At 32.5% G+C, this 23528-nt stretch overlaps 1 protein-coding gene across 4 annotated transcripts in view; it reads left to right on the top strand.

The window, feature by feature from the left end:
- The first annotated feature begins 7035 nt into the window (after nucleotides 1-7035).
- cv-c (RhoGTPase activating protein) overlaps nucleotides 7036-23528 on the top strand; it is a 705315-nt gene continuing 688822 nt past the window's right edge. For all 4 annotated transcript variants that reach the window (XM_085957156.1, XM_085957154.1, XM_085957155.1 and 1 more), the window contains exon 1: nucleotides 7036-7853. The gene's annotated coding sequence lies outside the window, so the exon portion shown is untranslated. The remainder of the gene's footprint in view (nucleotides 7854-23528) is intronic.

Genomic DNA, 23528 nt, shown 5'->3' with positions numbered 1-23528 from the left:
CCATACATAATTCATTTGAATATTAAAGTAAATACTCGCAGACTGATTTCTAGTTTTATTGATCAGGCATGATGCAGTGACTTTGCTATCGCATAATGTATCCATAATAAAAAAAAACTGTTTCCACGAGCAATCGAGTATGTAAAATGCACATGTTTACAAAACTGGTTATTTAACTAAGTCGTGCTTATAAAATTAAGAAACAAGTCATTGATAGATTAGTTTGATAGAGACTACTTAATACTTACTTTCGATTGACGAAATATTGGTTGCACAATAGATAGGGTTACCTTTTGAATGTTTTTAAAGTTTATTCAACACGCGGGGCGTGTTGGTTTTACCTCATATTCCGGGTTCCCGGTCTAAACAATGTAAGGCGAAGTGCAGTACTACTTTAGTTCTACAAAATAGTAGTACATACTGCCAGATAACCAAGCAAATACAGTAATAGCCCGAATTTACGCAATAGTTGGGTCCGACGAAAACCGCTTAAGTCGAATTCGCGTAAGTCGCGATTCAACTTCGCATGTAAATACATATAATTTTTGTTTCATTGGGACCAAGGACTAACAAAAACACTAGTTAAGAAGAAACATATTTCATAAAATTACAGTTCTTTGTACATAGTAATACACAATATATAAAAAAAGAGTTATTACGATGTCGATGGCTTCATAAAATCTAACAAATTCGTCTGTTTTTATTCCTTGCTTTGTAGTTATAACGCATTCTTCGTTGGTGTCCATGTTTTCTAAAAGTTTAACCACTTTTCAACTGAGCTGAGACCTTCTGTCACGTTTGCAATCGTCATGTGATTTTCTGGTGGAATTGGGTCTGAAGTGTTGCCGAACGAAAAAATCATGATCCGCGTAACTCAGACTTCGCGTAAGTCGGAGTGTTACTGTAATTTAATACAATTTATTGAAAATCACAAAACGTGTTTTAATTATTAATCAATAAGAACCGCAGGTATCTATAAACCAGTATAAAACATTGATAAGAAAAAAAAATAATTCTCTTATTTTGAATATTTTTACCAGTAAAGTTTTAAGTTTTCTCGTATGTATTAGGGAGGGTTTTTAATGCACAGTTATGTGTGTATTTTTATTATATATTAATTAATAATAAAAAAATGATTTTTCTTTAAAATAGATATGATAATAAGTTGAAATCCTTTTTAATTATATTGAATCGAGCTTCAAATTGTCAAATAATACAGATCTCTAACAGTCATAATGATGAACACAATTATTATCACTGAATTAAAATCAACACACGTATCTCATATATAGTTTCGTTGGATGGTACCTACTTTCAGATATCGATAGAACCAATACTTTTTTTTATGGACATATTATATTTTATTAAGCATGTTATTCTGGTGTTATTTTAGTTTTCGTTTTATATGAACTCTGGGGTATAGGTTTGTATGTAGTTATCTTTCTTATAATCAGTAAGGGAACCAAACAATTTGCGCCCGTAAGTAATTCCCCGAATATTTTATTGCATACATGTTTTTTCTATCAAAAACTTAACTGAAATATATCTGAAATATATTAATTTAACTTATCTTTACGTGGAAAACTTCATTTTGTTGATTCTGCGATATTTGAGTTATTTATATTGATAGCTATTTTGGACGGATATCTCTCGGGACAATTCCATATATAAGGTGATTTTCTACATTAAATGGTAACACAGTGATACGCGGGTCAAGACACGTGGCTCTGAAGTTCAAGCGCGTTGAAGCAAGTATTATTTTTTGATTCTAATCGGATGCGTTTGGAATCAAGTGTGATGTATTTAAAAATAGGTTGCGATACCTACCTACCACTCAACGACACGTCTTGGCTGCTCGCGGTTACTATAAGTTGAGGCGGCAATCCTCAATATGCGTTGTACTCTATCTCGCTGCCAAAACAGTTAACATGAGTGGTGTTAAAAAACATCATGCCTGACAGTTCACATCCCGGGATAATTATCTGTCTGAATATGATACAGCATATTTATTGTATTTTTTTTTTATTGAATTTTGAGTTAAAGTGATATCTTAGAATAGCCCTTTCAGGTATTGCCAGCACCCCGAAGCTCTGCTGTATATACTCTGTAAATGGTATTTAGCGGCATTCCAGGATGCCAGAATCCAGTCGGCTTGAATGAACCAAGAATATAATTATTTAAAATATTTATACTTTTATTATAATATTATACGTCTTTCAAAAGTGTCAGCGCAAAGATTCCGTCACCAATTGTGAACATTATGCATGTTTATCTCGCGTTATTTTAGTCACCGTTTTATCTGAGCTCTGGACGTATCTACTGCAGTTATTGTCAGCATACGATGCTATTATTTCAATGAATTTGCTTCCACGCTATTCTGCCTGTGACTCACCATCATTGTGATATATTGCTATTTTAACTGACATGCGTGATGGACATAGAGCACAGCACAACAGTTGGCTTCAATTACGAGTTCAGTACTAGGGCTGCTCCTGAGGACGCTATATCGATAGAAAACTTCGGTATTTTATATCAGTATTGTATCGAAAGAATATAATATATATGCAGATATTTACTGGTTGATGTGTCGATAGAAAATTATCGATTTTATTCGGAGCTCGATTCGATATATGTAAGTAAATAAAAATAATTTCATATTAAACATATTTTTATTTTCTTTTATAATTAAATAAAAAATACATTAACACTGCCTTTGAAAAATCTCTCTGGCATATTTTAGAAAACTCATTAAACTATATTTTAATGATAAAGGAATAAAAAAAATAAACATAGTGCTTACTTAATGCAATAATGATCTGGACCGGGATCGTTCAATTCAATGGGGTATTTTCAGAAGTGAACGAAACCGGTTCTACTCATTATTAAATTCTGCGGAATATGTATGCAAACATTAAAACATTTAATACAATATGTTTCCACTAAGAACTGAAAGTTGTCACCATTATTTCATAAATTTAATAATAACTACTATAAAAGCATTTAACGAACACAGGTTTATACCGGTTTTATATTTTTATTTTGAATGATTTGGATAAGCACGCACTAAGTAATTATTATTTTAAAACATAAGTTATTTTTTCGCCCCTATAAAGTGTGTGCAGCTCCTCATTGTACCTCGGCCTCCAAATGGCATTTTCTTTAAATCAGCAAAGTTTATTCTTAGTAGTTGTAGTAGTAGTAGTAAGATACTAATAATCATTGTACCTATTCGTTTTTAATTTGAAAACTGCGTAGCCTGCATAGGAGTAGGGGGTTTTTCGTATTTATATTTTAAATATTCACCCGCCAGATTGCACGATGACTACTATTAATACTATATTAAAACGTAAATAGATGTTGCATTTGTTCGCATCCGGATGGACTAGTTTACATCCGGATGAAATTACTTCATTGTAATTTCGATGAACACATCAAAGCTAATCTGATTACAATCTACTCACTACAATTAAAATCGGGACGAAATATTTATTAGTAGGCATATATGTATAGGTAAGTATATGGTATATTACGAAAATAGTTTATAATTTATTTATTCCCCACAAAACAACATAATATCTTGGACTTTAATCCAGAAAGGTTGAACCATCACATTCCAAGCGCTAACAAATGCAACTGATGGGTATTGGGGATCATCTTTTTAATTTTAAATCAAGATTTAAGAACTGGAGAGTGTCGGCGCTGGATCGTTCAGGGCGGGAGGAATTTTTGAAGGAGGCCAAGATCCGCCAAGGGTTGAAGTGCCATAAATGATGATGATGATAATATTTAAGTACTGGAGACATTATAACACATTGATCACTGTCTAAGTATGCATTGCTATTGTTTTCGTTTGTTATAATCGTTTACTTAAGTCCAACAGGCAGTTTTTGTCATTGTCTAGTTCTAATAATATTCGGTAAGTGAATAACGTGTATTTTTATTCTGTACCGAATACTCGAAAGACTTTAAAAGAATTTCATTGTTGAACATATTTTAATAATTTTGAAAAAAAAACAGAAAACTATTGATTTAATTCACAATATGTGTTATATACAGACCGATAGCTCAATCAAGTAAGAGGACTCACCCCTTCTAATAGATAATAATAATATGTATTTAGAGCTTTTTCAAAATAATGTACTTAAGTATTTATTTATATTTTACATTATTATACTACAGAAATTTTGTTTTGTAAAATATGCATATTATCGTTTATATGCGCTACCTACCTGGAATAGATTATGATAAAATACTATATGTAGATTAACTTTTTTAGACAGTTAACTGTTAATTATTACTAGCTAGAGATATAACTCAAGATATCGGAAAATCAGTATTTTATGTCTATAATAATATTATGTATTTATTACATGAGTAGGTAGGTACTTAATTATATTTATAAAAAATATATTTTAAAATAAAATATTTTTCCACCTATTTCATTTATAATCTCCGTAGTTTATTTATATAATTCTTGGGACTGCAATAAAAATGAGATATTCATTATAATATTTTTGAAACAGTTTCCAAACTTTAATAGACTCGTAATGACCCCGTATCCAACAATAACAAGGCAAGAAGTCGAGCTGAGAGAGACGAGATTTCGTCACTAGACCACTGTGTTATGAATTGTGACATAACTATAAAGAATGTATCTCAAACTATTTCAATACTATATTAAATAAATATTCTATCTATTGGCATTATGTATTATGAAGAATGATGATAACATATTATATTTTAATTTTATTATATAATGATATACTAATATTAATATAAATATAAATTTTCAACACAACATTAACGAAATAATTTCATGCGAAATCTAATTTAGTGTGTTAATCGATCTGGATCATACATAACTTAACAGTTCGATATGAAAGTATAAGTCCGGAGTAGGGAATCCAATCCCGAGCCAAAATCTTGATCCCGGGATTTCGGGATAACAATTTGACGATCCCGGGATCCCGGGACTGGCTTTTATTCAATAGTTAATATATAATTTTTAAATACACAAATAACGTTGATAAAATCGGTCAAAAATAAATCTAGTATAATTTATAATATTTAAGACATTTATTGTTAAAATTGTGTAAGTTCAATCTACTTGTACTTGCCAGGCCCAGGATTCGAACCTGGGACCCACGGCGTTATAGTCCAAGAGGCTGACATCCATTTCTCGTAAAAACAAAATCTGTCAATAGAAACCTCTACTCTGTGGAGGCCCATATGATCCTATTAGGATCGGACATGGTCGAAAAAAGAAAAGAAGTTCAATCTTGGAAATACGTAGGTTTAATGGAGTAAATAATATTGTTATATAAATAATAATGTGGAAGTAAAACAGTTTTATTTATTTATGAAATGATAATATAATAAGATTATTTCTAATGTATTTATATGTTATGAAAAGTATTTTTTCTGTTATATTTTCGTTTTTATTTTATTTTCCATAAAAATTGATCCCGAAACACAACAATCCCGAAAGTTTCGTGATTATGTTTACCAATCCCGGGATTCATAGGTATCGAAAATTGTTCGGGGTCCCGGGATTGGGATCCCTAGTCCGGAGCATAGCACACGCATCATAGTCGTAGGACTTCATTGTCCGTAGTGACAAAAAAATATAGTAGGTACGCAGGTCACTTGGCAATAATTCTTTAGCAACATATTTCGTAGTATTTTTGTATAGAAACACTACATCTGTTAATACCTGAGTAATTTTTCCGTGGAGTCTGAAGTGCGTCAATTTGGTCCTTATTATTATTGTTTATGTCAATCGACTTGTATTTAAATTACATTGACAATTCATTTTTGATTTCGTTAATACTCGTAGTATGATACGAATATAGCCACAAATTTTATGATAACTAATACCTATTTTAGATGTACTTCTATAATTATATTATTCTAAGTATATTTTCATATCGACTGATTCATAAAATAAATAAGTAATTCGGATACAATCTTCCATTCAACACATGTACCTATCATTTCCATTCTGGACGAAGCATTATTTTGGTCATTGTGTGATGGGATATGAGCCGTGCATTACGAGGATCGGTTATTAATAATTATTATTCATTTAGATGTGTGAGAAAATGGGGAGGAATAGGAAGCTATTGCAAATACACATGGTTGACTGCTACGGTTGAAAGGCTGAATTTTATGTATACCCGGGTCCATATTTGTTACGGCATTCTCAGTAGGTATGTTAATGTTAGATACCTCTTAACCGAGCAAGTGCGATAACAATGTGGACATGGTAGTAACATTAGTAGTAAGATAATTAAAAATTATATTATGTATGTATAAGAGTTCGCGATTGTGTCACTGGTTATGTCATTTGTATACAATGATATTAATATGGACGAAGCATCTGGAAAAAAAATGACACTCACTTTTTTGTCGGGTCTGCCGAATGGCATAATCTGTTCTAACGCCATTAAAATAAAGGTGATATTGCTATAAATTCCCGATGGTTTTTGTCGGGTCTGCTGAATGGTTCGGTTCGAACGGGTTCGCTCAAATGAACGTTGATACTAGAAACACTGTTCTAACGCCATTACAATAAAGGTGATATTGCTATAAATTCCCGATGCGTGATATCGTATAATGGAAATTGCGTGACGTCTACCTATATATGTGCGAATGTCGCTATGCGTGAATTTACTTGCTAGCTCATGTATTGAGTGCGTTGTCCATTAATAATGTCATTGTTTGTATACAATTAATGAATAGCTTTCTTTGTATTGTATTGCGCAATTATATAATATTACACGCTATTTATTAATTTTGTCCGTTTGTGATAAATGTTCTTATCAAAAATGTGATATCAAAATCAATATTAAAGAATATTCAAAAAATAATTTTATATATTATATTATTTATTTTGAAATCTGTTAAAAAAAACATTGAAGATCATCTGTTTTTAACGTAGAATAAAAATGACTACAAGTTTGCCCAAGCGATGTGACGTTAGCTACTACAGATTCTAATGTCGAAGTTTCCCGCCAAAGATATTCAATTCAACTCAGTAAGTGTCGGCACTGCGTGCGCAACGGTCCTGCGCATACCGGATTTACACAAAACCAACACCAAAAACTTTCGCGATGTTTTACGTGAAAATAAACAATACGTAGAATTTTCTCGCGTATGTGTGTGGCTATAAGGCCATAATATCGTGTGGTCTACAGTTTTCCGATAGCTTATCTGCATGTCAGCCCGTTGTAACGAGCGGCAATCGATAATTAAGTTGATTTCTGTGTCAAAAGTGACGTTTAATGATAACTTTACTTGTTTTTCTCAAACGTCAAATTATTCAGTTTTTTTTTTTTTTGTAAACGTGTTTGAACGACTAACTGTATAATTTATTACTACGTTTGTGTGAAGTTTGATAACGAATGGAAGTAAATATTTTGTAACGTAAATAATTTTATTCTAATAAAATATTGTTTAAAAAATGTAATATTAGGAATCGAAAAGTTATTGTTTTTGTTATGATAAACGCAATTATTGTGAGTGAGTGAAAATCATAAAAAAATACAAATAAAAACTTAAAACATCGTTTCGTGCTGTAGTTTTTAAATCAATATTTTTTATTGCCTTCAAACAGAAATACTACCAATTAATGTCATTTTACGTTAATTATTATACCTAATAATATTTTGGACAAGAAAGTTCAGTTTTGTGGTCATTACAACTTGAAAAAAGTGTATGTAATTGATTCAACAGTTATCATGTTTCCTTGAATTAAGTGAGTTAGTTATTTGTGTGTGTATTTGGATATCTAGTTAAACCTTTGTCACATTGGATTTACTATAAAGTTATATGGATATTATACAGAATACAAGGTATGTTTAACTTGATTGAATAACTACTAAAATTATTATCCCTTACGACTATCACTGTAGTTGTATCGTATGAATTTGGATATTTTACTATGATTTAATTAAATTAGTTATGTTTCTCAACAAATAATACTAAACTTATACCAGTGATTAAAAAACCATTCTTAGTATGATATAAAAGTTAATTTCATTACTTACTAGCTGAAGTACCCGGTTTCGCACTAGGTCACTTCATTGATCGATATTCATTTATATTACTTAAGACAATAATAATTACATTCTTCAATATCAAAATATTTATGTTGTGGTAATTCAAAATAGGAATTGGCAGGAAAGGTTATTTGAACAACAAAAAAAAAATGGATTTTTATATGTACATCATAAATTATATTACTTATGTCAGTTGGGGCCAAGTAGGAAAAGGAAATCAAACATGCCTAATATTCTGTATTTAAAATTTTATATAATATATTATAGATAATTAAAGAAGTAAGTAATGAAGGTACCTAAAAACTATCAAACTGGCGATGAAAATATAATGTAGATATAATATATACGTATCTATACGTACTTATGTCAATATGATTCTATTCAATAAATATATTTTTTTGTTAATATTTAAAATATCTTTAACTTAGTGTTTACGACATACCTGTTATGAATAATTTATTATTACGAGACGTCATTGTCTTTACAGCGGATATTATTATAGTGTGTGATCAGAAGTTTTAAAAAAATCACGAATTTATTGGTAAAGACTAACCCAAACACTATAACATCAGCTGCCCGCAAACAAAAATCACAGTTATTGTTCGTAAAAATTTGGTGCTAACACAAATTCAAGTGCACAGACATTTGATTGACTCGCACTCATTGCTGTACTATGAATGTATTTAAAATAAATCGCGTGTTTTAATAAGAAACAAATATTCCACGAGACTACACGTCGCTACTTCGGATGAATGAGTAAATGATAACCTGCAAATATGGTGACACAAACAACATCGGTTTTCAGTTTGTACAATTTCTAAACAGTTTTTATATATCTATTTTAATGTTTATTTGTTTGCGGACCTTGATGCCGACTTCATAACGAAAGGTTGTTATACATCCAAAAATATGACTATAATGTTAACTTTGCAATTTTAGTGGTACATATTGTAGAAATAACAATAAAATCACAAAATCTATAACAGCACAGATTGTTAAATAAATTATCTTATTATATCTCTATAAGATATTGTCTCAACGGTTGACTTAATTATATTGACTATTTAATTAACTAGTCATGTTGAATAGTGATTTATGTAACATTGCACCAAGTAACATGACTTTGGTTGTTACATCATTGAGGCTAAGATATTTTTTTCAAATGTCACGTCACGTGTGAAGGCTGATTAACATAATTTGAATCTTATTTTTGTTTTTACAAGCAATCATTGTTTTCTTAGTAATTTTACTGGTAATCATGTGAAATACTGACAAAGTATATCTACAAAATGTGGGAACCATATTATTATTATTAGATATTCGTACCTAATGTATTATAAAGTAAGGTTTATACTGATGTCGTAGGTAAATATTAATATTATTATGTATAATGTTTTAGTCTTAACATATTCTTCAAAATAATATTGGTTAGGGACGGAGGTAGGCTGTTAAGATTCGACATAAATAGAGTAAGTACACTAAACTTTGTCAGTCATAATTATTTACTTTCGTTGAACTAAGAATACAATTTGCAGATGGTGCTGGTTAGTTTTTAAAATTCAATTAGGCCCAGCCTAAATCAAACCAAATATTCGTTAATCTATAAAATATCTAATATTTTCAAAATACAGTTCTTACCGTAGACACTTTATACAATAGACTTGCCAATATTATTTTTTCCAAGCCAAATATTTATTGATTTAAAAAAGCAGGGCTTCGAACCGGAACTGAACCAAAAACCGGAAACGAACCGGGGAAAAAATCGGTGTTTTTGGTTCGGTACATGTTTAAACACGCATAATTAATAATAAGTACCTATATTATTGTAAAAAAAAGTTATAGCTACGACAGCATAACGATTGGTTTCGGAGCGTGGCGCCAGGCTATTATACAAGTACCATAGAATGTTCTAATTCAGTGTTCCCCAACCTTTTTACACCTGCGGACCGGTAAAAAAGTGAAAATTTTTTTCACAGACCACTAATACTGAAATAAAAATGGTTTTTTAAGCAATATTTTTTTAATCTTATATTTTGAGAGATGGACATAACTATAACTAAGAAATATACATATAACAGTCTGATAGAATTAAAATTTAACAAAAACAATGGGTTTTTTTCAACAAACTTATGCGAAACCTGCTGTTGCATCTTTGCTAATATATTGGATATTCTTGGCTGCAGTGCTGTCTCTGACAGACTAAGTGCTGCATTCACGTCCAGTCTTTTCTTTTGTTTCGATATTATTGAGGACATGGACGAAAATGCTTTTACGCATGAATAGGTTGTTGAAAATGACATTAATAAATTTACAGCTTTACAGCTTAAAAATGTATATTCATCTTCCACTGATATCCAAAACTGAGGCAATGTTAATGTTTTGTGTCTGGATATCAGAGTGGCATCCGTAGACAACTCTACTAATTGTTCTTTTTCTCTGTGACGTCCTCCGTGAAGGGATTATTAATCCAAAGATTTCATTTACGACGATCCTCATTTTCGGGATAATATTTATTAAATTTTAGTACCTATATTTTGCTGTTTGTCTCAAATGGCACAGTACGTAGTTTTCCGAAATACACAAAACAGTGAAGTAAACATGCAGGTAAAAAATCCTATATTTAATATTTTTGCATGGCGAATTTCTTGAAATTTGGCATACTATTTGCGGCCTGGCGGAAAGTCTCTGCGGCCTGGCACCGGGCCGCGGACCACCGATTGAGGAACACTGTTCCAATTTATTGTAGAAAATCAATTTTAAATACAAATAAAAAAAAAAATCTTTCGGAGCTGAACCGAAAACGGAAACCGAACCGATACGTATATTTTTTACTTGAACCGGAAAGAAAACCGAAACGAAAAAAAGAACGGTTTGAAGCCCTGAAAAAAAGCACAAAATTGAAATAGGAAACAATTATGAATGGTCTAAACCAGACATTAATCATTTGAATTAGACCATTCATAATATCGAGTGTGTTTAGGAAAAAGGGCGTAACCCTCGATTTTTCTAAAAGTGCTTTTATGATATATTAACAATGTATACTACTAAAAACACGTTCTGTAAAAAGAAAGTAAGCCACACATGCCGATTTATTATCTAAATGCAGGTTTTAATTGAGCTTTAATTAAGTTTTAATTTAAGGAAAAAAGCATTTACCCTCAAATTTATTGATTTTTCTGTAATAACTTCTTTAATTATTAGTAGATCAAAAAGATATTACATCAAATCATCAATCATCATGCACCCAATGTCTGCGCCTATTTTTTTTTTATATTATTTGAACCAAAATCATTGAAAAAACATTTTTTGCTTCTCCCGTAAAATTTGATCGGTGTGGGTTACGCCTTTTTTCCTAAACAGAGTCGATATTTTACATGTAAAATGTAAAAATAAATCATATAAATAATAAATCAGACAAAACATTTTTTTTCGACAGGTTCGTTTTTGCTGTGTCTGACGAAGACTGGTATAATAATAACAAAAATGCACACAATTCATGTGATATAATAATTTTATGACGCCATATGGATATGTATAAGGTAGGTAACAATCTTTGCTAAATATATATACCTATTCTGTACTTAGTTTTAAAATATACAATTCGTAAATATTATGTCGTTTTTGCGCTCAAATTATCGATCTCTTACGTGTGTAGGACAAAATGACAAACCAGCCAAGATTTTTAGAGCCCTACTCAAACCGGAAACCAATAATTTCATTGTTTCGACGCGCGACGTCGCGAACTTTGGACCCTTCCGACCCCCTTGTCGAACCAAGATGACGCGTTCTTAACTGAATATCGTCATTGTTCTGGCAGAAGACACTAATTCGAAAAAATGACATTTTGAGTTAGTTATACCAAAATGTTCCTTATTTCAAACTTTACCGTCTGGAAACCTTTTTAATAAATAAACAGTCTTTATTTTAAAGTCATCCTTTTTACGATTACTTAATAAACTCACATGATAGACCATTAATTTTAACAACTTCAAAGTCAAATTACTCAAAACTAGTATTCTCCAGTTAGTGTGTTCTGCCAGAACAGAAACGATATGTATTCCTCCCGCGCATGCGCTCTGTAAGTGCGCCTCAATAAACTATTTTCTTACATAATCAGCGTTCATCCTGATTTCAACCCTCCTCACCAAACACATTCCACCCCTCCCTCCCACGATTCCACAGCGTTTTCGTACGAAGCCAAAGGGAGGTTTATTAGTACGTTATCAGTAAATTTTAGGCTGTTAATGGTCGATGTCAAATGTTGCATCAATAAAATATAATTACCCATTGTGGAATTGTTTCATTCATATTAATTTATTAAATAAAAGAGGTGGGGATGATTTATTTAATTTATTAATTAGTTTTATAAATTTACTGTGAAGTTAATAATATTTCGACTTAAGGCAATAGTCGGTTACCTCCAAATTTTATTTTTATGATATTGTTCTTGATTTTGCTTCTCTATGCCATTTCCATCGAATGTGTGTTCATAAACTATCAAATCGAGTTCTGTTTGGTAGTCAAATAGTATTAAACCGGAGGTTGATTGCAATGTCGGTTATGATTATTCATGAGTCGCCATTTTTTATGTTTCTCGATCAATTTCAAACATGATTTCTTATTAATTGTTTTAACGACTTTAAGGTCAATTTAATTAGTTTATGGCCTTTTCCTAATAATTATTAGTTACCTACTAATATGCTTGCAAAAACAAATTATTCTATTTACAGTTTTAAACGTTCCTGACCGTTTTTTGTGATTATCTCAAAAGAGTGAAATATGGAGGTAACAGACTTTGTAACTGATGTATGGTTAGGTTAGGTTAGTCCCCTAATCATGGCCCCCACATCGTGTAGCGGGCGGCCCCCCTACCTATCGCTAAGATTAAAGGGCGTCTGATACTCTACTGTGGCGTTTGTAAATGGTGTTCGTGATCAAATAAAATTCAATTTTAGCGATTTTTTTAACACATCGAATTATAGAGTTGTTCAACACACAACCAAAAATTTCATCGCATAACCATTATTTTAAAATGGTAATAACCTTGAAGTAAAATAGTGCTTTTTTGTTATTAGAGAAAATTTTAGATGTGTGTTTATCTCATTTATCTGGTCTACCCGCCACGCCGGACCCACTTGACCCCCGGGCCCCTAGGCTAGAACCCTGACAATCTCCCCCCTTGTGCGGGTCATGCCCCTAATCATGGCCCCCGCATCCTGAAGCGGGTCTTCAGACCAGGACCGTACGTTGGCGGCCTAACAATAAGGTTAAGGCTATATTGTATCGCTCTATAATATCGTTTTCTCAATGGTGTTAAAATTAATTCAGTGTATTTTTGTGCTTATAAATAAATCCACTTGAATTATATAGTTGTCGAGTATCAATATACAATAATTAAAAATTACATCCCCGCATGCGACTTTTTTACTATTACCTAGTGCTAGGCTAGAGTCAGCCCCCTAGCCCCCCCCCTTGTGGGGGCCATGTCCCTAATAATAGACAATAAGATTGTCGAAGTAAAAATATAGTTGAATAATCCTTTATAAAATGAAAGCTATCTAAACTAAATATAAATTTTCAATATGTTTGAATGACCCATTTGAATGTTCATAAAAAGCTTTTCCAATGTGTGCTTAATTGCAACTTTCTCGTGCATTATGCAGTTTCTGCCGCCGAACTAAATAACAGCCGAAGTACTTACGTCGGAAAGAAGATCAATAACCCAGCAACCAATTAAACCGCGATATTTTCCAAATGCCTCGCATCTGTTATTGATTGTGATCGTTTTGTAAACAGATAGTCACACTTCGACGGTGCTAGTGACAGAATCTAAACACTAGCGTGCATCTCTGAGGTTGGAGCTAGTCGCGCCCAACCAACGGTGTCAATGAGATGTTTTTTACTTTTTATTAAAATAATTTTCGTCGACGGCCTTCGATTAATTTCAAGAGCAATATCAATAGCAATAATTGAATTACAACTGACACAAGGTTGTGGTTATGTTAATAATTTGATTGATCTGTCAAAAGTCTTGATCAATGCTAAATACCAACATGATTGCACGATTAATGTTTATCGTGCTTTTTACTAATTAAATTATTTATATATTTTTTAATTTGATGAAATTCAGTAGGTTAATATACAATATACATATTAATTTAATATCAGTAATGGGTATCTCGGACAGCTTCGAGGCTGAAGTGATTTAACCGTATGACAACCTTCTCCACGGTTTTGCTCCATCCAGCTCGGCATTCAGCGCCGCGGAAGGCCTTTAGGGCGCGCCAAGGGTAGCTGCCGCCCTGGTACCATCCTGAAATTGACGTATAAAACACAAATAAAAAATACTTTTGACTGGAAAATTTAAAGAAATCAAAGAATAATAATTGAAATAATTATATTATTATTGCCATCAAAAGCATAAATTAACAACTATTTAACGACAGAAGAAAATTGCTCCGCAGGTAACCTTTTTACTGTAGTTGTTCGTTATTTTAGTTATATTTAATTTTGTTATTAAGTACGTCCAACTAGAGTTGGGTTTCGGGAATTTCCCGACGGGAATTCTCGAGAAATTTTCGAGATTTTCCATCCGAGAATTGAAATTTTTAACATTTCGGGAAATCCCGGATCTCGAGAATCTTTTCTCGGGATTCGGGATTTATTTCCTATCAAATAATTAATTGAAAAAACGATTTTATATATGAAAAAAGTGGACAGAAAACACAAAACGTTCAAAGACTGATCGGGGGGCATCACAATTAAGCCAACGACGACTCAAATGGATCGCAATTTTTGCAACATCAGGGAATTTTGTGTCTCAAAAGCGTACGCGATTGTCAGACGATTAACAGTCTGTGTTTTTTGAACTTACATTTTAATAAGTAATGTTTTGAATTATTTTTGTTTTCCTACTTCTATTTTTAAATTTCCTGATATCTCGAGAATTCTCGAGAATTCGTTTTTGGAAATCCCGAATCTCGAGATTGAGATTTTCTCGGGAAATACCCAACTCTATAGCCAACTACTTAAGAAGTTTAGTTATTTTATATGGATACAATATATTTTATTAATAAATACAGAACTACTTTTATGGTTGTTTATTGTTTCATATCTATTTTAATATTACATGATAGTATGACGTTATTATTTTGTTAGTTTTATGTATATTGCGGATACACACGGTATGTGATGAACGATTCATTCAATTGAGAGATTATTTGTGGACTGTTTGGTTGAAAGGCTTGATATCGACTACTTCTTATAAATATAATATGTTCGGTTAACATCAGTGTATAGTTTTACTGTTTTGTGACGAGTACCTACTTCATTATCGACTGAGACTGTTCTTTTTTATTTCAATCAGTGATCTCACGAAACAAATTGTTTTTTTTTTTTTTTTGAAATGTTGAAAAATTTCAGGCGCCACATGTCGTAGACAAAGATTTTTTTGCATTAGTCTGACATTTTTGGTAGGTATAGAAAAACATCAAGTCAGTTTGTCGCATGTAACGATTTTCACTCGGAGGTAAAATAGCAAAAAGTTGCATCGGTGCATTTGCAGATTCTGCTTTTTATTCGTTCACCAAGTCGCGTGACGTTACTGTCGCGGCATGTCCCCGCCTGTGTTTGCGGAAGAGAGTTGCAACATTGCCCGATAGTTATGTTTTATTACCCAGTAGCGACCGAGCTAAAGGCTACCATATTATGATGATACCAAGTTCATGTTTCCTGACATTTGGCACGATATTAATTTGGATTTATGGTATTAGGTTCCATAGTGTTCTTTGTAACTACTAGGTAGTTGTACGTTTAAAAAATATAATTCCACATTTCGGAGGTCTATAACAATGATCCAGATATTATGACGTAATAACGAGATAAGAAACTTTGTATTTTACATATTATTAGACGTTCTTGGTGGAATAAATAATGTGGAAAGTTTAAGGCGATTCAATTTTATTTTAATATTTTTTTAGTAGTATGTGGATTTTATAATTACTTCAAAAAATGTTTCCAACGTCTTTCCGAACACCGATCGCCTGTCACAACTATTAGAAGAAACCGAACGCCTGGTAGTCGATGGTTAAAACACCTGAGTAGTATCGTTCGGATCGGTAACTCTAGATCGCAGAATCGTCTTACAGAGTACGTTTCATTGCCTCACAGGTGAAGTAAAGAGACTATCAATACGTTTATTATCCGACAAGATTGATTACAATCTATCAGCAGAGCAACTTGGTGGTATGATCGATAACAATGTCTCCAAGATATTTTAAAGTCGATGTGTACGACGTTTACACATTCATTGAAAGTCTATTGCAAAAAAAAATCTATATCTTGTATTTATATGTACTTAAGTACTGTAGTGGCATGCTTTCCATAAATGATGTACCCAGAAATAATCGATATAGTCATGTAATAATAATTATTATTGTTGGTTCTACACTATGTGGATCTGGGCCTCTTCACGAGTCACGACGAGGTTTCTTAACGGATTTTTGTTTTACGAGAACTGCTGTCACTTGCTCAATCTACTGGGTCCAAACACACGTCAAAAACAACATGTGATTTTTTACCAGAGCCGGGATTCGAACTCGGGACCCACGAAATTATAATCTTGATGCGTAGCCGCTCGACCATCGTGTAATAATAATAAATGTAGGTTGTGGAAATTGTTGGATAGATTTTATTTAACTTTACTTATAAAAATTACGAATATGATGTACTTAGCTAATTATATTCAAAATATATCAAAGTCGGGCTGAAACATCACATACAAGTGGCTTGGGTGACTAGGCTAGGGTGACTTTTGGAAAAAGGTACGCTGTGGAGAAAGTACACTTGTCAGGTATACTTGCGGGAAATAAGAAGATAATCCTATATTACTACTGATGAATGGGTGCACACCTAGGGGTGGCAGGTTATATGAAAGTATGGTGAAGCAGGCTGGTATGGTGAAAAAGTATGGTGAGGCGGGCTGGTAATCAAGTTGCGGCAAAATTTCCAAATTAACATTATATTATATGGGTACATTATAATAATCAAAGTAAATCCTCCCTGATGCCCTGCATTTTTTTTTCGCGTCAAAAATATATTGTCATCTTCGAAAAAATCCATTATTCTGTATCTGTTCCATAACAATTAAAAATTTCAAATGTCAAAAAAAAACTAGACATTTTAAAATACTTGTGTATTTAAAACACTGATGAATGACTTAGGTACAATATTAGATCACAACTGACATAACTGATTGAATAAATTGTGTTGGTCTATGACTCAAGTAACTGATAAATAAAAATCACGAGATAAAATATTATTTTGATTTTTAAAAACAATATGTGATTGAATCCCATAGAAATTATCTTATTATTAATTATTCTGAACAAACGAGCAGTCACAGATAATATTATTATGAGCAAATGTGTTAGGCGTAGCTCTAGCAGCCTATCGTTTTGTATGGACTGGAACAGATACGTTGAGGTCACGTGACATAAATTCCATACTAAAAAACGCCCGGATTTACCAGAAAATAATCCATACAATACAATATTGAAGAAAGAAGACGCGATGTGGCGTATTTTTTAAAATTTTCGACAGATGGTGCTCATTATACAACACTTTCCTATATAATTATACGATAGATGTTAGTGGCAAATTAAATTTATTATTTTTATATAAATACTTAAGTCAATATGAAATTGGAAAATATTTTTCGTAAGAAGGTAGGCTTTAAATAATCGTTTAGTATGGAGTCTTCGCCACTGTCAAATACCCTATTTCACCACTCACCCGTCGTAAGTAGATAACAATATATAGATAGTAGTATCAAATCGATTTTTCAACAGAATCCCTACAAGTAAAAGTCAACACACACCACTACTAAGTAGATATTCAAACTAGTATGCTTGTTTCCCACCATGGTAATTTGTTTGATCTCACCGAATAATATTGAACAAGATATTAACCAATTAAGTTGGTAGTGATTTTCTTGATTTTAAATATTTGTGATGCTATCCATCATACACATACCGTGTTTTTATACCATACAATAATAACATTATTAAAATACGTTAATTACTATCTTTTGAAGTTAAGCGGAATCAACCAGTTCGAGTTAACCCACCTGGCATAACTAATGGTGTATAAGTAAAAGAAATATCGGTACCTGGTTTCGGTATGGTATCAATACTTGTGTACAATGTCGGTATTAATAATGATCATTGCAAATGAGACACGAAAGTAACATTCGAATTGAAAGAAAAATAGTTGGTATTAGTATCATACGAAAAGAAAGTATTATTAATAACAGTATGGTTTCCAAAGAAAAGTATCTAACAGCACCTGTACGCGATGTTGTCATTTTATGGTACTATTTTGACAGGTCGTGAAAATCAGTTAATCTCAAAATGAGTCTCTGCGCGGTGCAGCTCTTTTTTTATCGAGAGGTTCGCTACTATCGCCCTACTGCGCATGCGCAGATATCGCACAGTCGCGTGAAAATTCAGAAGCTTCTGAACTCTTTTATTCCATGTATGCAATCTTGCAATTTGCACGATAATACGTGTTTACACGTGCATTTTTTTTGTTATTACCGTGATAATACGTACTGTCAGCAGTAAATCCATGCACGTGTAAACGGGGTATAAGTATCGGTTAAAAACTTTTTTTCATATGCCTAGGCACAGCCCGTCTACTCCGAAAACCATTCAACATCAGATGTTTAATTTTCTTACAGGACTTTAATATATTACAATATTTTTTACCAGCCTAAATATTGTAGAATACTTTTAATATCTAACTAAGTATACGATTTACGCATTAATAAAAATATTCATTTTACCCACTTGTGACCAGTTTTGTGACAAATCATAATATTTTCCCAGTGGTTTCTCGGTATTTCAAAATGCGGTCAGATTCTCAGTAATTATATCATCTTCATAATCAAATAAAAACACACTTACTGCACTGTTCTGCATGAATATGATTTGTTTCGTTCCTTATGTACCTATAGTAGCAAAGTTCACAATTTGGCAATGTAAAGGCCATATAGTTTCAACTAAAAACATCTAATAATAGAATTACGAACGTATGCAGTTAAATACAATTTAATTTTAAATCGGTTTTAAAAGGAAACGTTTTTTTAATCAAAATCCGACTAGAAAATCACCCCGGTGTAGTATTTCGAACTACCGGCCGTTCGGCCTACAGTATTCGAATGCTTATCACTGAGACCCCTCAGGATATATGGAGGATATCCTCGGGCTCATATCGGCCAAATACTTGTAGGTACGTATTACATTTCGCCATACCACAATACACACCGGAAAAAGATGGCCGTATATAATTGGAATTACAAAAATGACGCGCTGTTCGTGGAGAATTGCAGTCAGTAATGTTCGATTTTATTATATTCAATAAGAATATTAATTTCAAATTATCAATTAATTAATATATGATAATAAATAACGCTGTGATTATTATCAGATTAATTTGATAGGTACCTACGACTTAATATTTCGAGCACTTACTTAGAGTTATGAAGTATATGTTTTTTTTTATCTACCAATGGTATCCTCCAGTCTCCACCCTAAGTAATGTTGGGCTGAGAACGCATTAATTTGAATAGTATTTATATAAACAATATAAGACAAGTTCATAAAACGGATACCTCGTTGAGGAAAGACTTAACCTTGATTAATAAATGCTAACCGAATGGAAAACATGATTGCATCAATTGGAAAACTCGTTGGAACGCTTATATTTTGTCCCGATTTGGAAAAAATAAAATATATATTTTGTAAAAATTGCATATTACTCTCTATATTATAGTAATTCAATATATTAGGAGGTATGGTTCACAGTAGTATAGTTATTATTTATACAACAAGTTAATTATTATACAAACAATCATGAATCACGATTGTTACTGTCGTTATCGGAATCATAAAATTATTTTTAGCATTTCAGTGAAACAAAATAATCACTGCGTTGGTATCGTGTAAATTAATAACAATTAAGTAATATTAAACTGTAAGCACCTAATGAATAGTCCTACTATGGCAGAGGTTACGAACGTCTGGCACACGGAGCAATTATTCTGTTGACGCGCATTAAAAAAAAAATATTAAGGTAAACCTACAAAATCAATCACAGAATGAAGAAAAGTATATGTTATAAAATAAATGAATAAGTGATCGTCCCAATAACAGGCGGGCACAGGAAACATAAACACAGTAAATAGTTATGAAAAATCACGTACAGTGGAGAGAGCTGTTATAAATGATTAAAATAACAGATGAGAGAATTAAAAATAAAATCTACTAAGAAACGCTATGTAGAGAAGACAAGTAATATAAGAAAAAAAAATATTTTTAATACAGTCTTCTGGTTATAATGAATAGTGAGTTTTGGAACAACTTAATTTAAAAATAAACTTAAACTTAAAAATACTTGTGTTTTGGCACCTAAGCATAGAAGGTTCACCACATCTTTGCTATGGCATTAGCAAATGTAAATTGTATAAGCAATTAATTACTAATTTTTAATTAAAATACTGTTTACGACCCAATGACAAATAAGGAATGCTGCTGGAGTGTTTTATGCGGAGTTGCTCTTGAACTATCTATAAATAGTAAACTATTTATTATGTAGATACCTACTTATTGTTTTGAAATATAATTCTTCTCATTTTTAGTTAGTCTGCAGATGTCCACTGCTGCATATTGGTATCTCTCATTAAATTACGTAGGTATGTGTGTTTTTTGGCGGCTTTTATGATATCTTCCGTTCATCTAGTTAGGGTTGTTCCCTATCCTTTAATTTAATACTTTGATGCGTCATTCATTCTAAGATGTTTCTTCCTTACTGACAACTCCTTCGTAGTCAGACCTTTTCACGGGTCACAACACGAGTTGTGGATTTACATACAGCGAATCGAACACGTTCGAAGTAGTGAACGTAGCATACGTAAAAATCCCAACATGTGTTAGTTGCAAGGGGTTGTGTCTACGCTGGTATTAAACTTTTGCGATACGTAGGACGTCGTCTATTAAGTTTTGTTTGCCGGTGAATATCTACATTTCTCATTTTATCCTTCAATGAAAGCTTTAGTATTTAACGTTCGCTGTGTCATTCTTAATTTATGCACTAAGCCGGGTGTTGATACTGTATAACATGGCCCCCACAAGGGGAGGGGGGGGCTGATAAGGCTCTAGCCTGGGGGCCCGGGCTCAGGAAGGGCCCGGCGTGGCAAATCGACCAAATAAGTGACATAAACACAGATTATAAATTTGCTCTAATAGTAAAAAAAGTCGCATATTTTCCTTAAATAATGTTATTATTTAAAATTATGTGGTTGGACAATGTAATCATATCAAATGTATCGATACCCAACAATTCCATAATTCAAATGGATGTAGGTAATAAAATATACAAAAAAAACACTAAGTATATTAATATAACTGTAGAGCGTCACACTACCTTTATCCTTAGCGATAGGTAGGGGAGCTCGCCAAAGATCCTAGTCTGGGGGCCCGCTTCAGGCTCACATGCTGTATAATATCCAATCCGTATGTCATTACGAGGAGCATAGATTGATAGAAGAATTCGAAGATTCTAGTTTGGCCCATTGCGATAGATGACATCTTTTAATTTACTGAGGGTAGCCCGACCATGCCGAATAAGGGGGTTTATTTATTTGATTTTATGAGATTACCCAAATCTATCATAGCATAAAATAACTGTGGTACGTGTGTAGAGTATATTGTCAGATGTTTTTTTGCCACGAAAATTTCTCAGACTGAAGTATAATACGCTCGAAGTGCTCTTGCGTTGATATCTATCACGATAGGGAAAATTCTGTATATGATAATGTTTGAGACTTTCGCGGTTGTTTTTTTTATCGAAATAATATATTCTTGGGTTTCCACTGCGTGTACTTTTTCCTTCTTTCCTCGACGTTTTGGGCTCGTTGCAGAGGCCATTATCATATAAGAAGTACACGCTGTGGAAACCCAAGAATATATTCTGTATAAGATCCCGCAAATGATGCAAAATGTCCCGGAATTTTAGAGAAATCTAATGACCATAAATATAACCGTTTAAATATTACTGAATTATGTACATAAACCAACATAATTATTTGCTAAGTTATTGAATTTCATGTAGACTCACTTTGAAAGTAGTCGATGGCAGTAGCAGTTAGTGATATTAAATGTTATTGGAAAAATCATTATCCCCCGTTTCATATACAGTGAATATTATCACGCGATTAAAAATTGCGCGACGATTCTTCACTAGCGGAGGCGGATTACCCCGTTTGATTTTCATCGACGTCTATATTATGGAAAATGGTCGTTCAACATTATATCGCGCGATAATTTTCCGTCGGTCGGTTGCAATGGGGCTTAGAACTGTGTGGATATCCACTTTTATTATATATATGTTACGCCGAATGTGCGAAATTGACTATTACATGAAATGGGAAAAATTTTGCCTAAATCATGAAAATGCAAGCCCGTTGCCTTATTCATGAATTAGACAAAATATCTGGCGAGTGCGTGAATTCGGCAGTAATTTTTCTGCCTAGTTCATGCATTGGACAAATTAGACAGTAGCGCTACGGTGGTATTTTTTACAACTAAACTAAATGTGTTAAATGGTCATGCATTGGTCAAAATGTACTTATATTATCTATGGTCAAAATAGATGATTGCGCTCCGGTGGTGTTTTTTGCAACTAATCAAACTAACCAAATGTGTCTAATTAATGTCATTGATTATAATATAAAAATATACCAACCAACAACTACAATTACGTTCATATCCATTCACTATGCGCAAAAAAATCTAGAACTATAATATGATAACGGAAGAATTTTATTGAAATGTATTTTCGCCGTTTGATTCGTGCTTGGGTATCAATCGTGCAATGGTCGATTGTATGTTTGTGGTAGTTTGTCGACACTTGTTAGCTAACCTCAAAATGGACATTCAGTTGAATAAATTAATTCAGAATTTCAAAACCTAACCTAACCTAACCTAATAATAATAATAATATTATATTATGTCCAATTATAATTAATAAAACCATCCGTATTAAATTTTTTCTTCTATCATGTTGACAGTTTAAGAATTCCATACCCTGGCGAATTCATGTACTCGGCAGAAAATTTATCTAATTCATGAATAAGGCAACAGGCTTCACTATTACATGAATTAGCCAAAATTTTGCCCATTTCATGTAATAGTCAATTTCGCACATTCGGCGTAACATATACCTACACCGGCAAAAAATGGACAAAATTTGCTGCTCATAATTTCACAATATAAGCCTTGTAATATTGACTACCTACATCTTTCTTAATTTCAAATAAGAAAATCATAAATATCAGATGTAATTGTAGATGTATCGGGCAATAAAAGAGGCTTAATTCAATAACATTCATGGCACGTAAATGCCCTCCAT

Source organism: Rhyacophila brunnea, unplaced genomic scaffold, assembly GCF_057557595.1.
Source record: "Rhyacophila brunnea isolate RB1 unplaced genomic scaffold, BYU_Rbru_1.0 scaffold_6, whole genome shotgun sequence".
In the NCBI taxonomy this organism is placed as follows: domain Eukaryota; kingdom Metazoa; phylum Arthropoda; class Insecta; order Trichoptera; family Rhyacophilidae; genus Rhyacophila; species Rhyacophila brunnea.
Note: the sequence above shows the minus strand (reverse complement) of the source record. Positions and strands in the feature narration are given on the sequence as shown.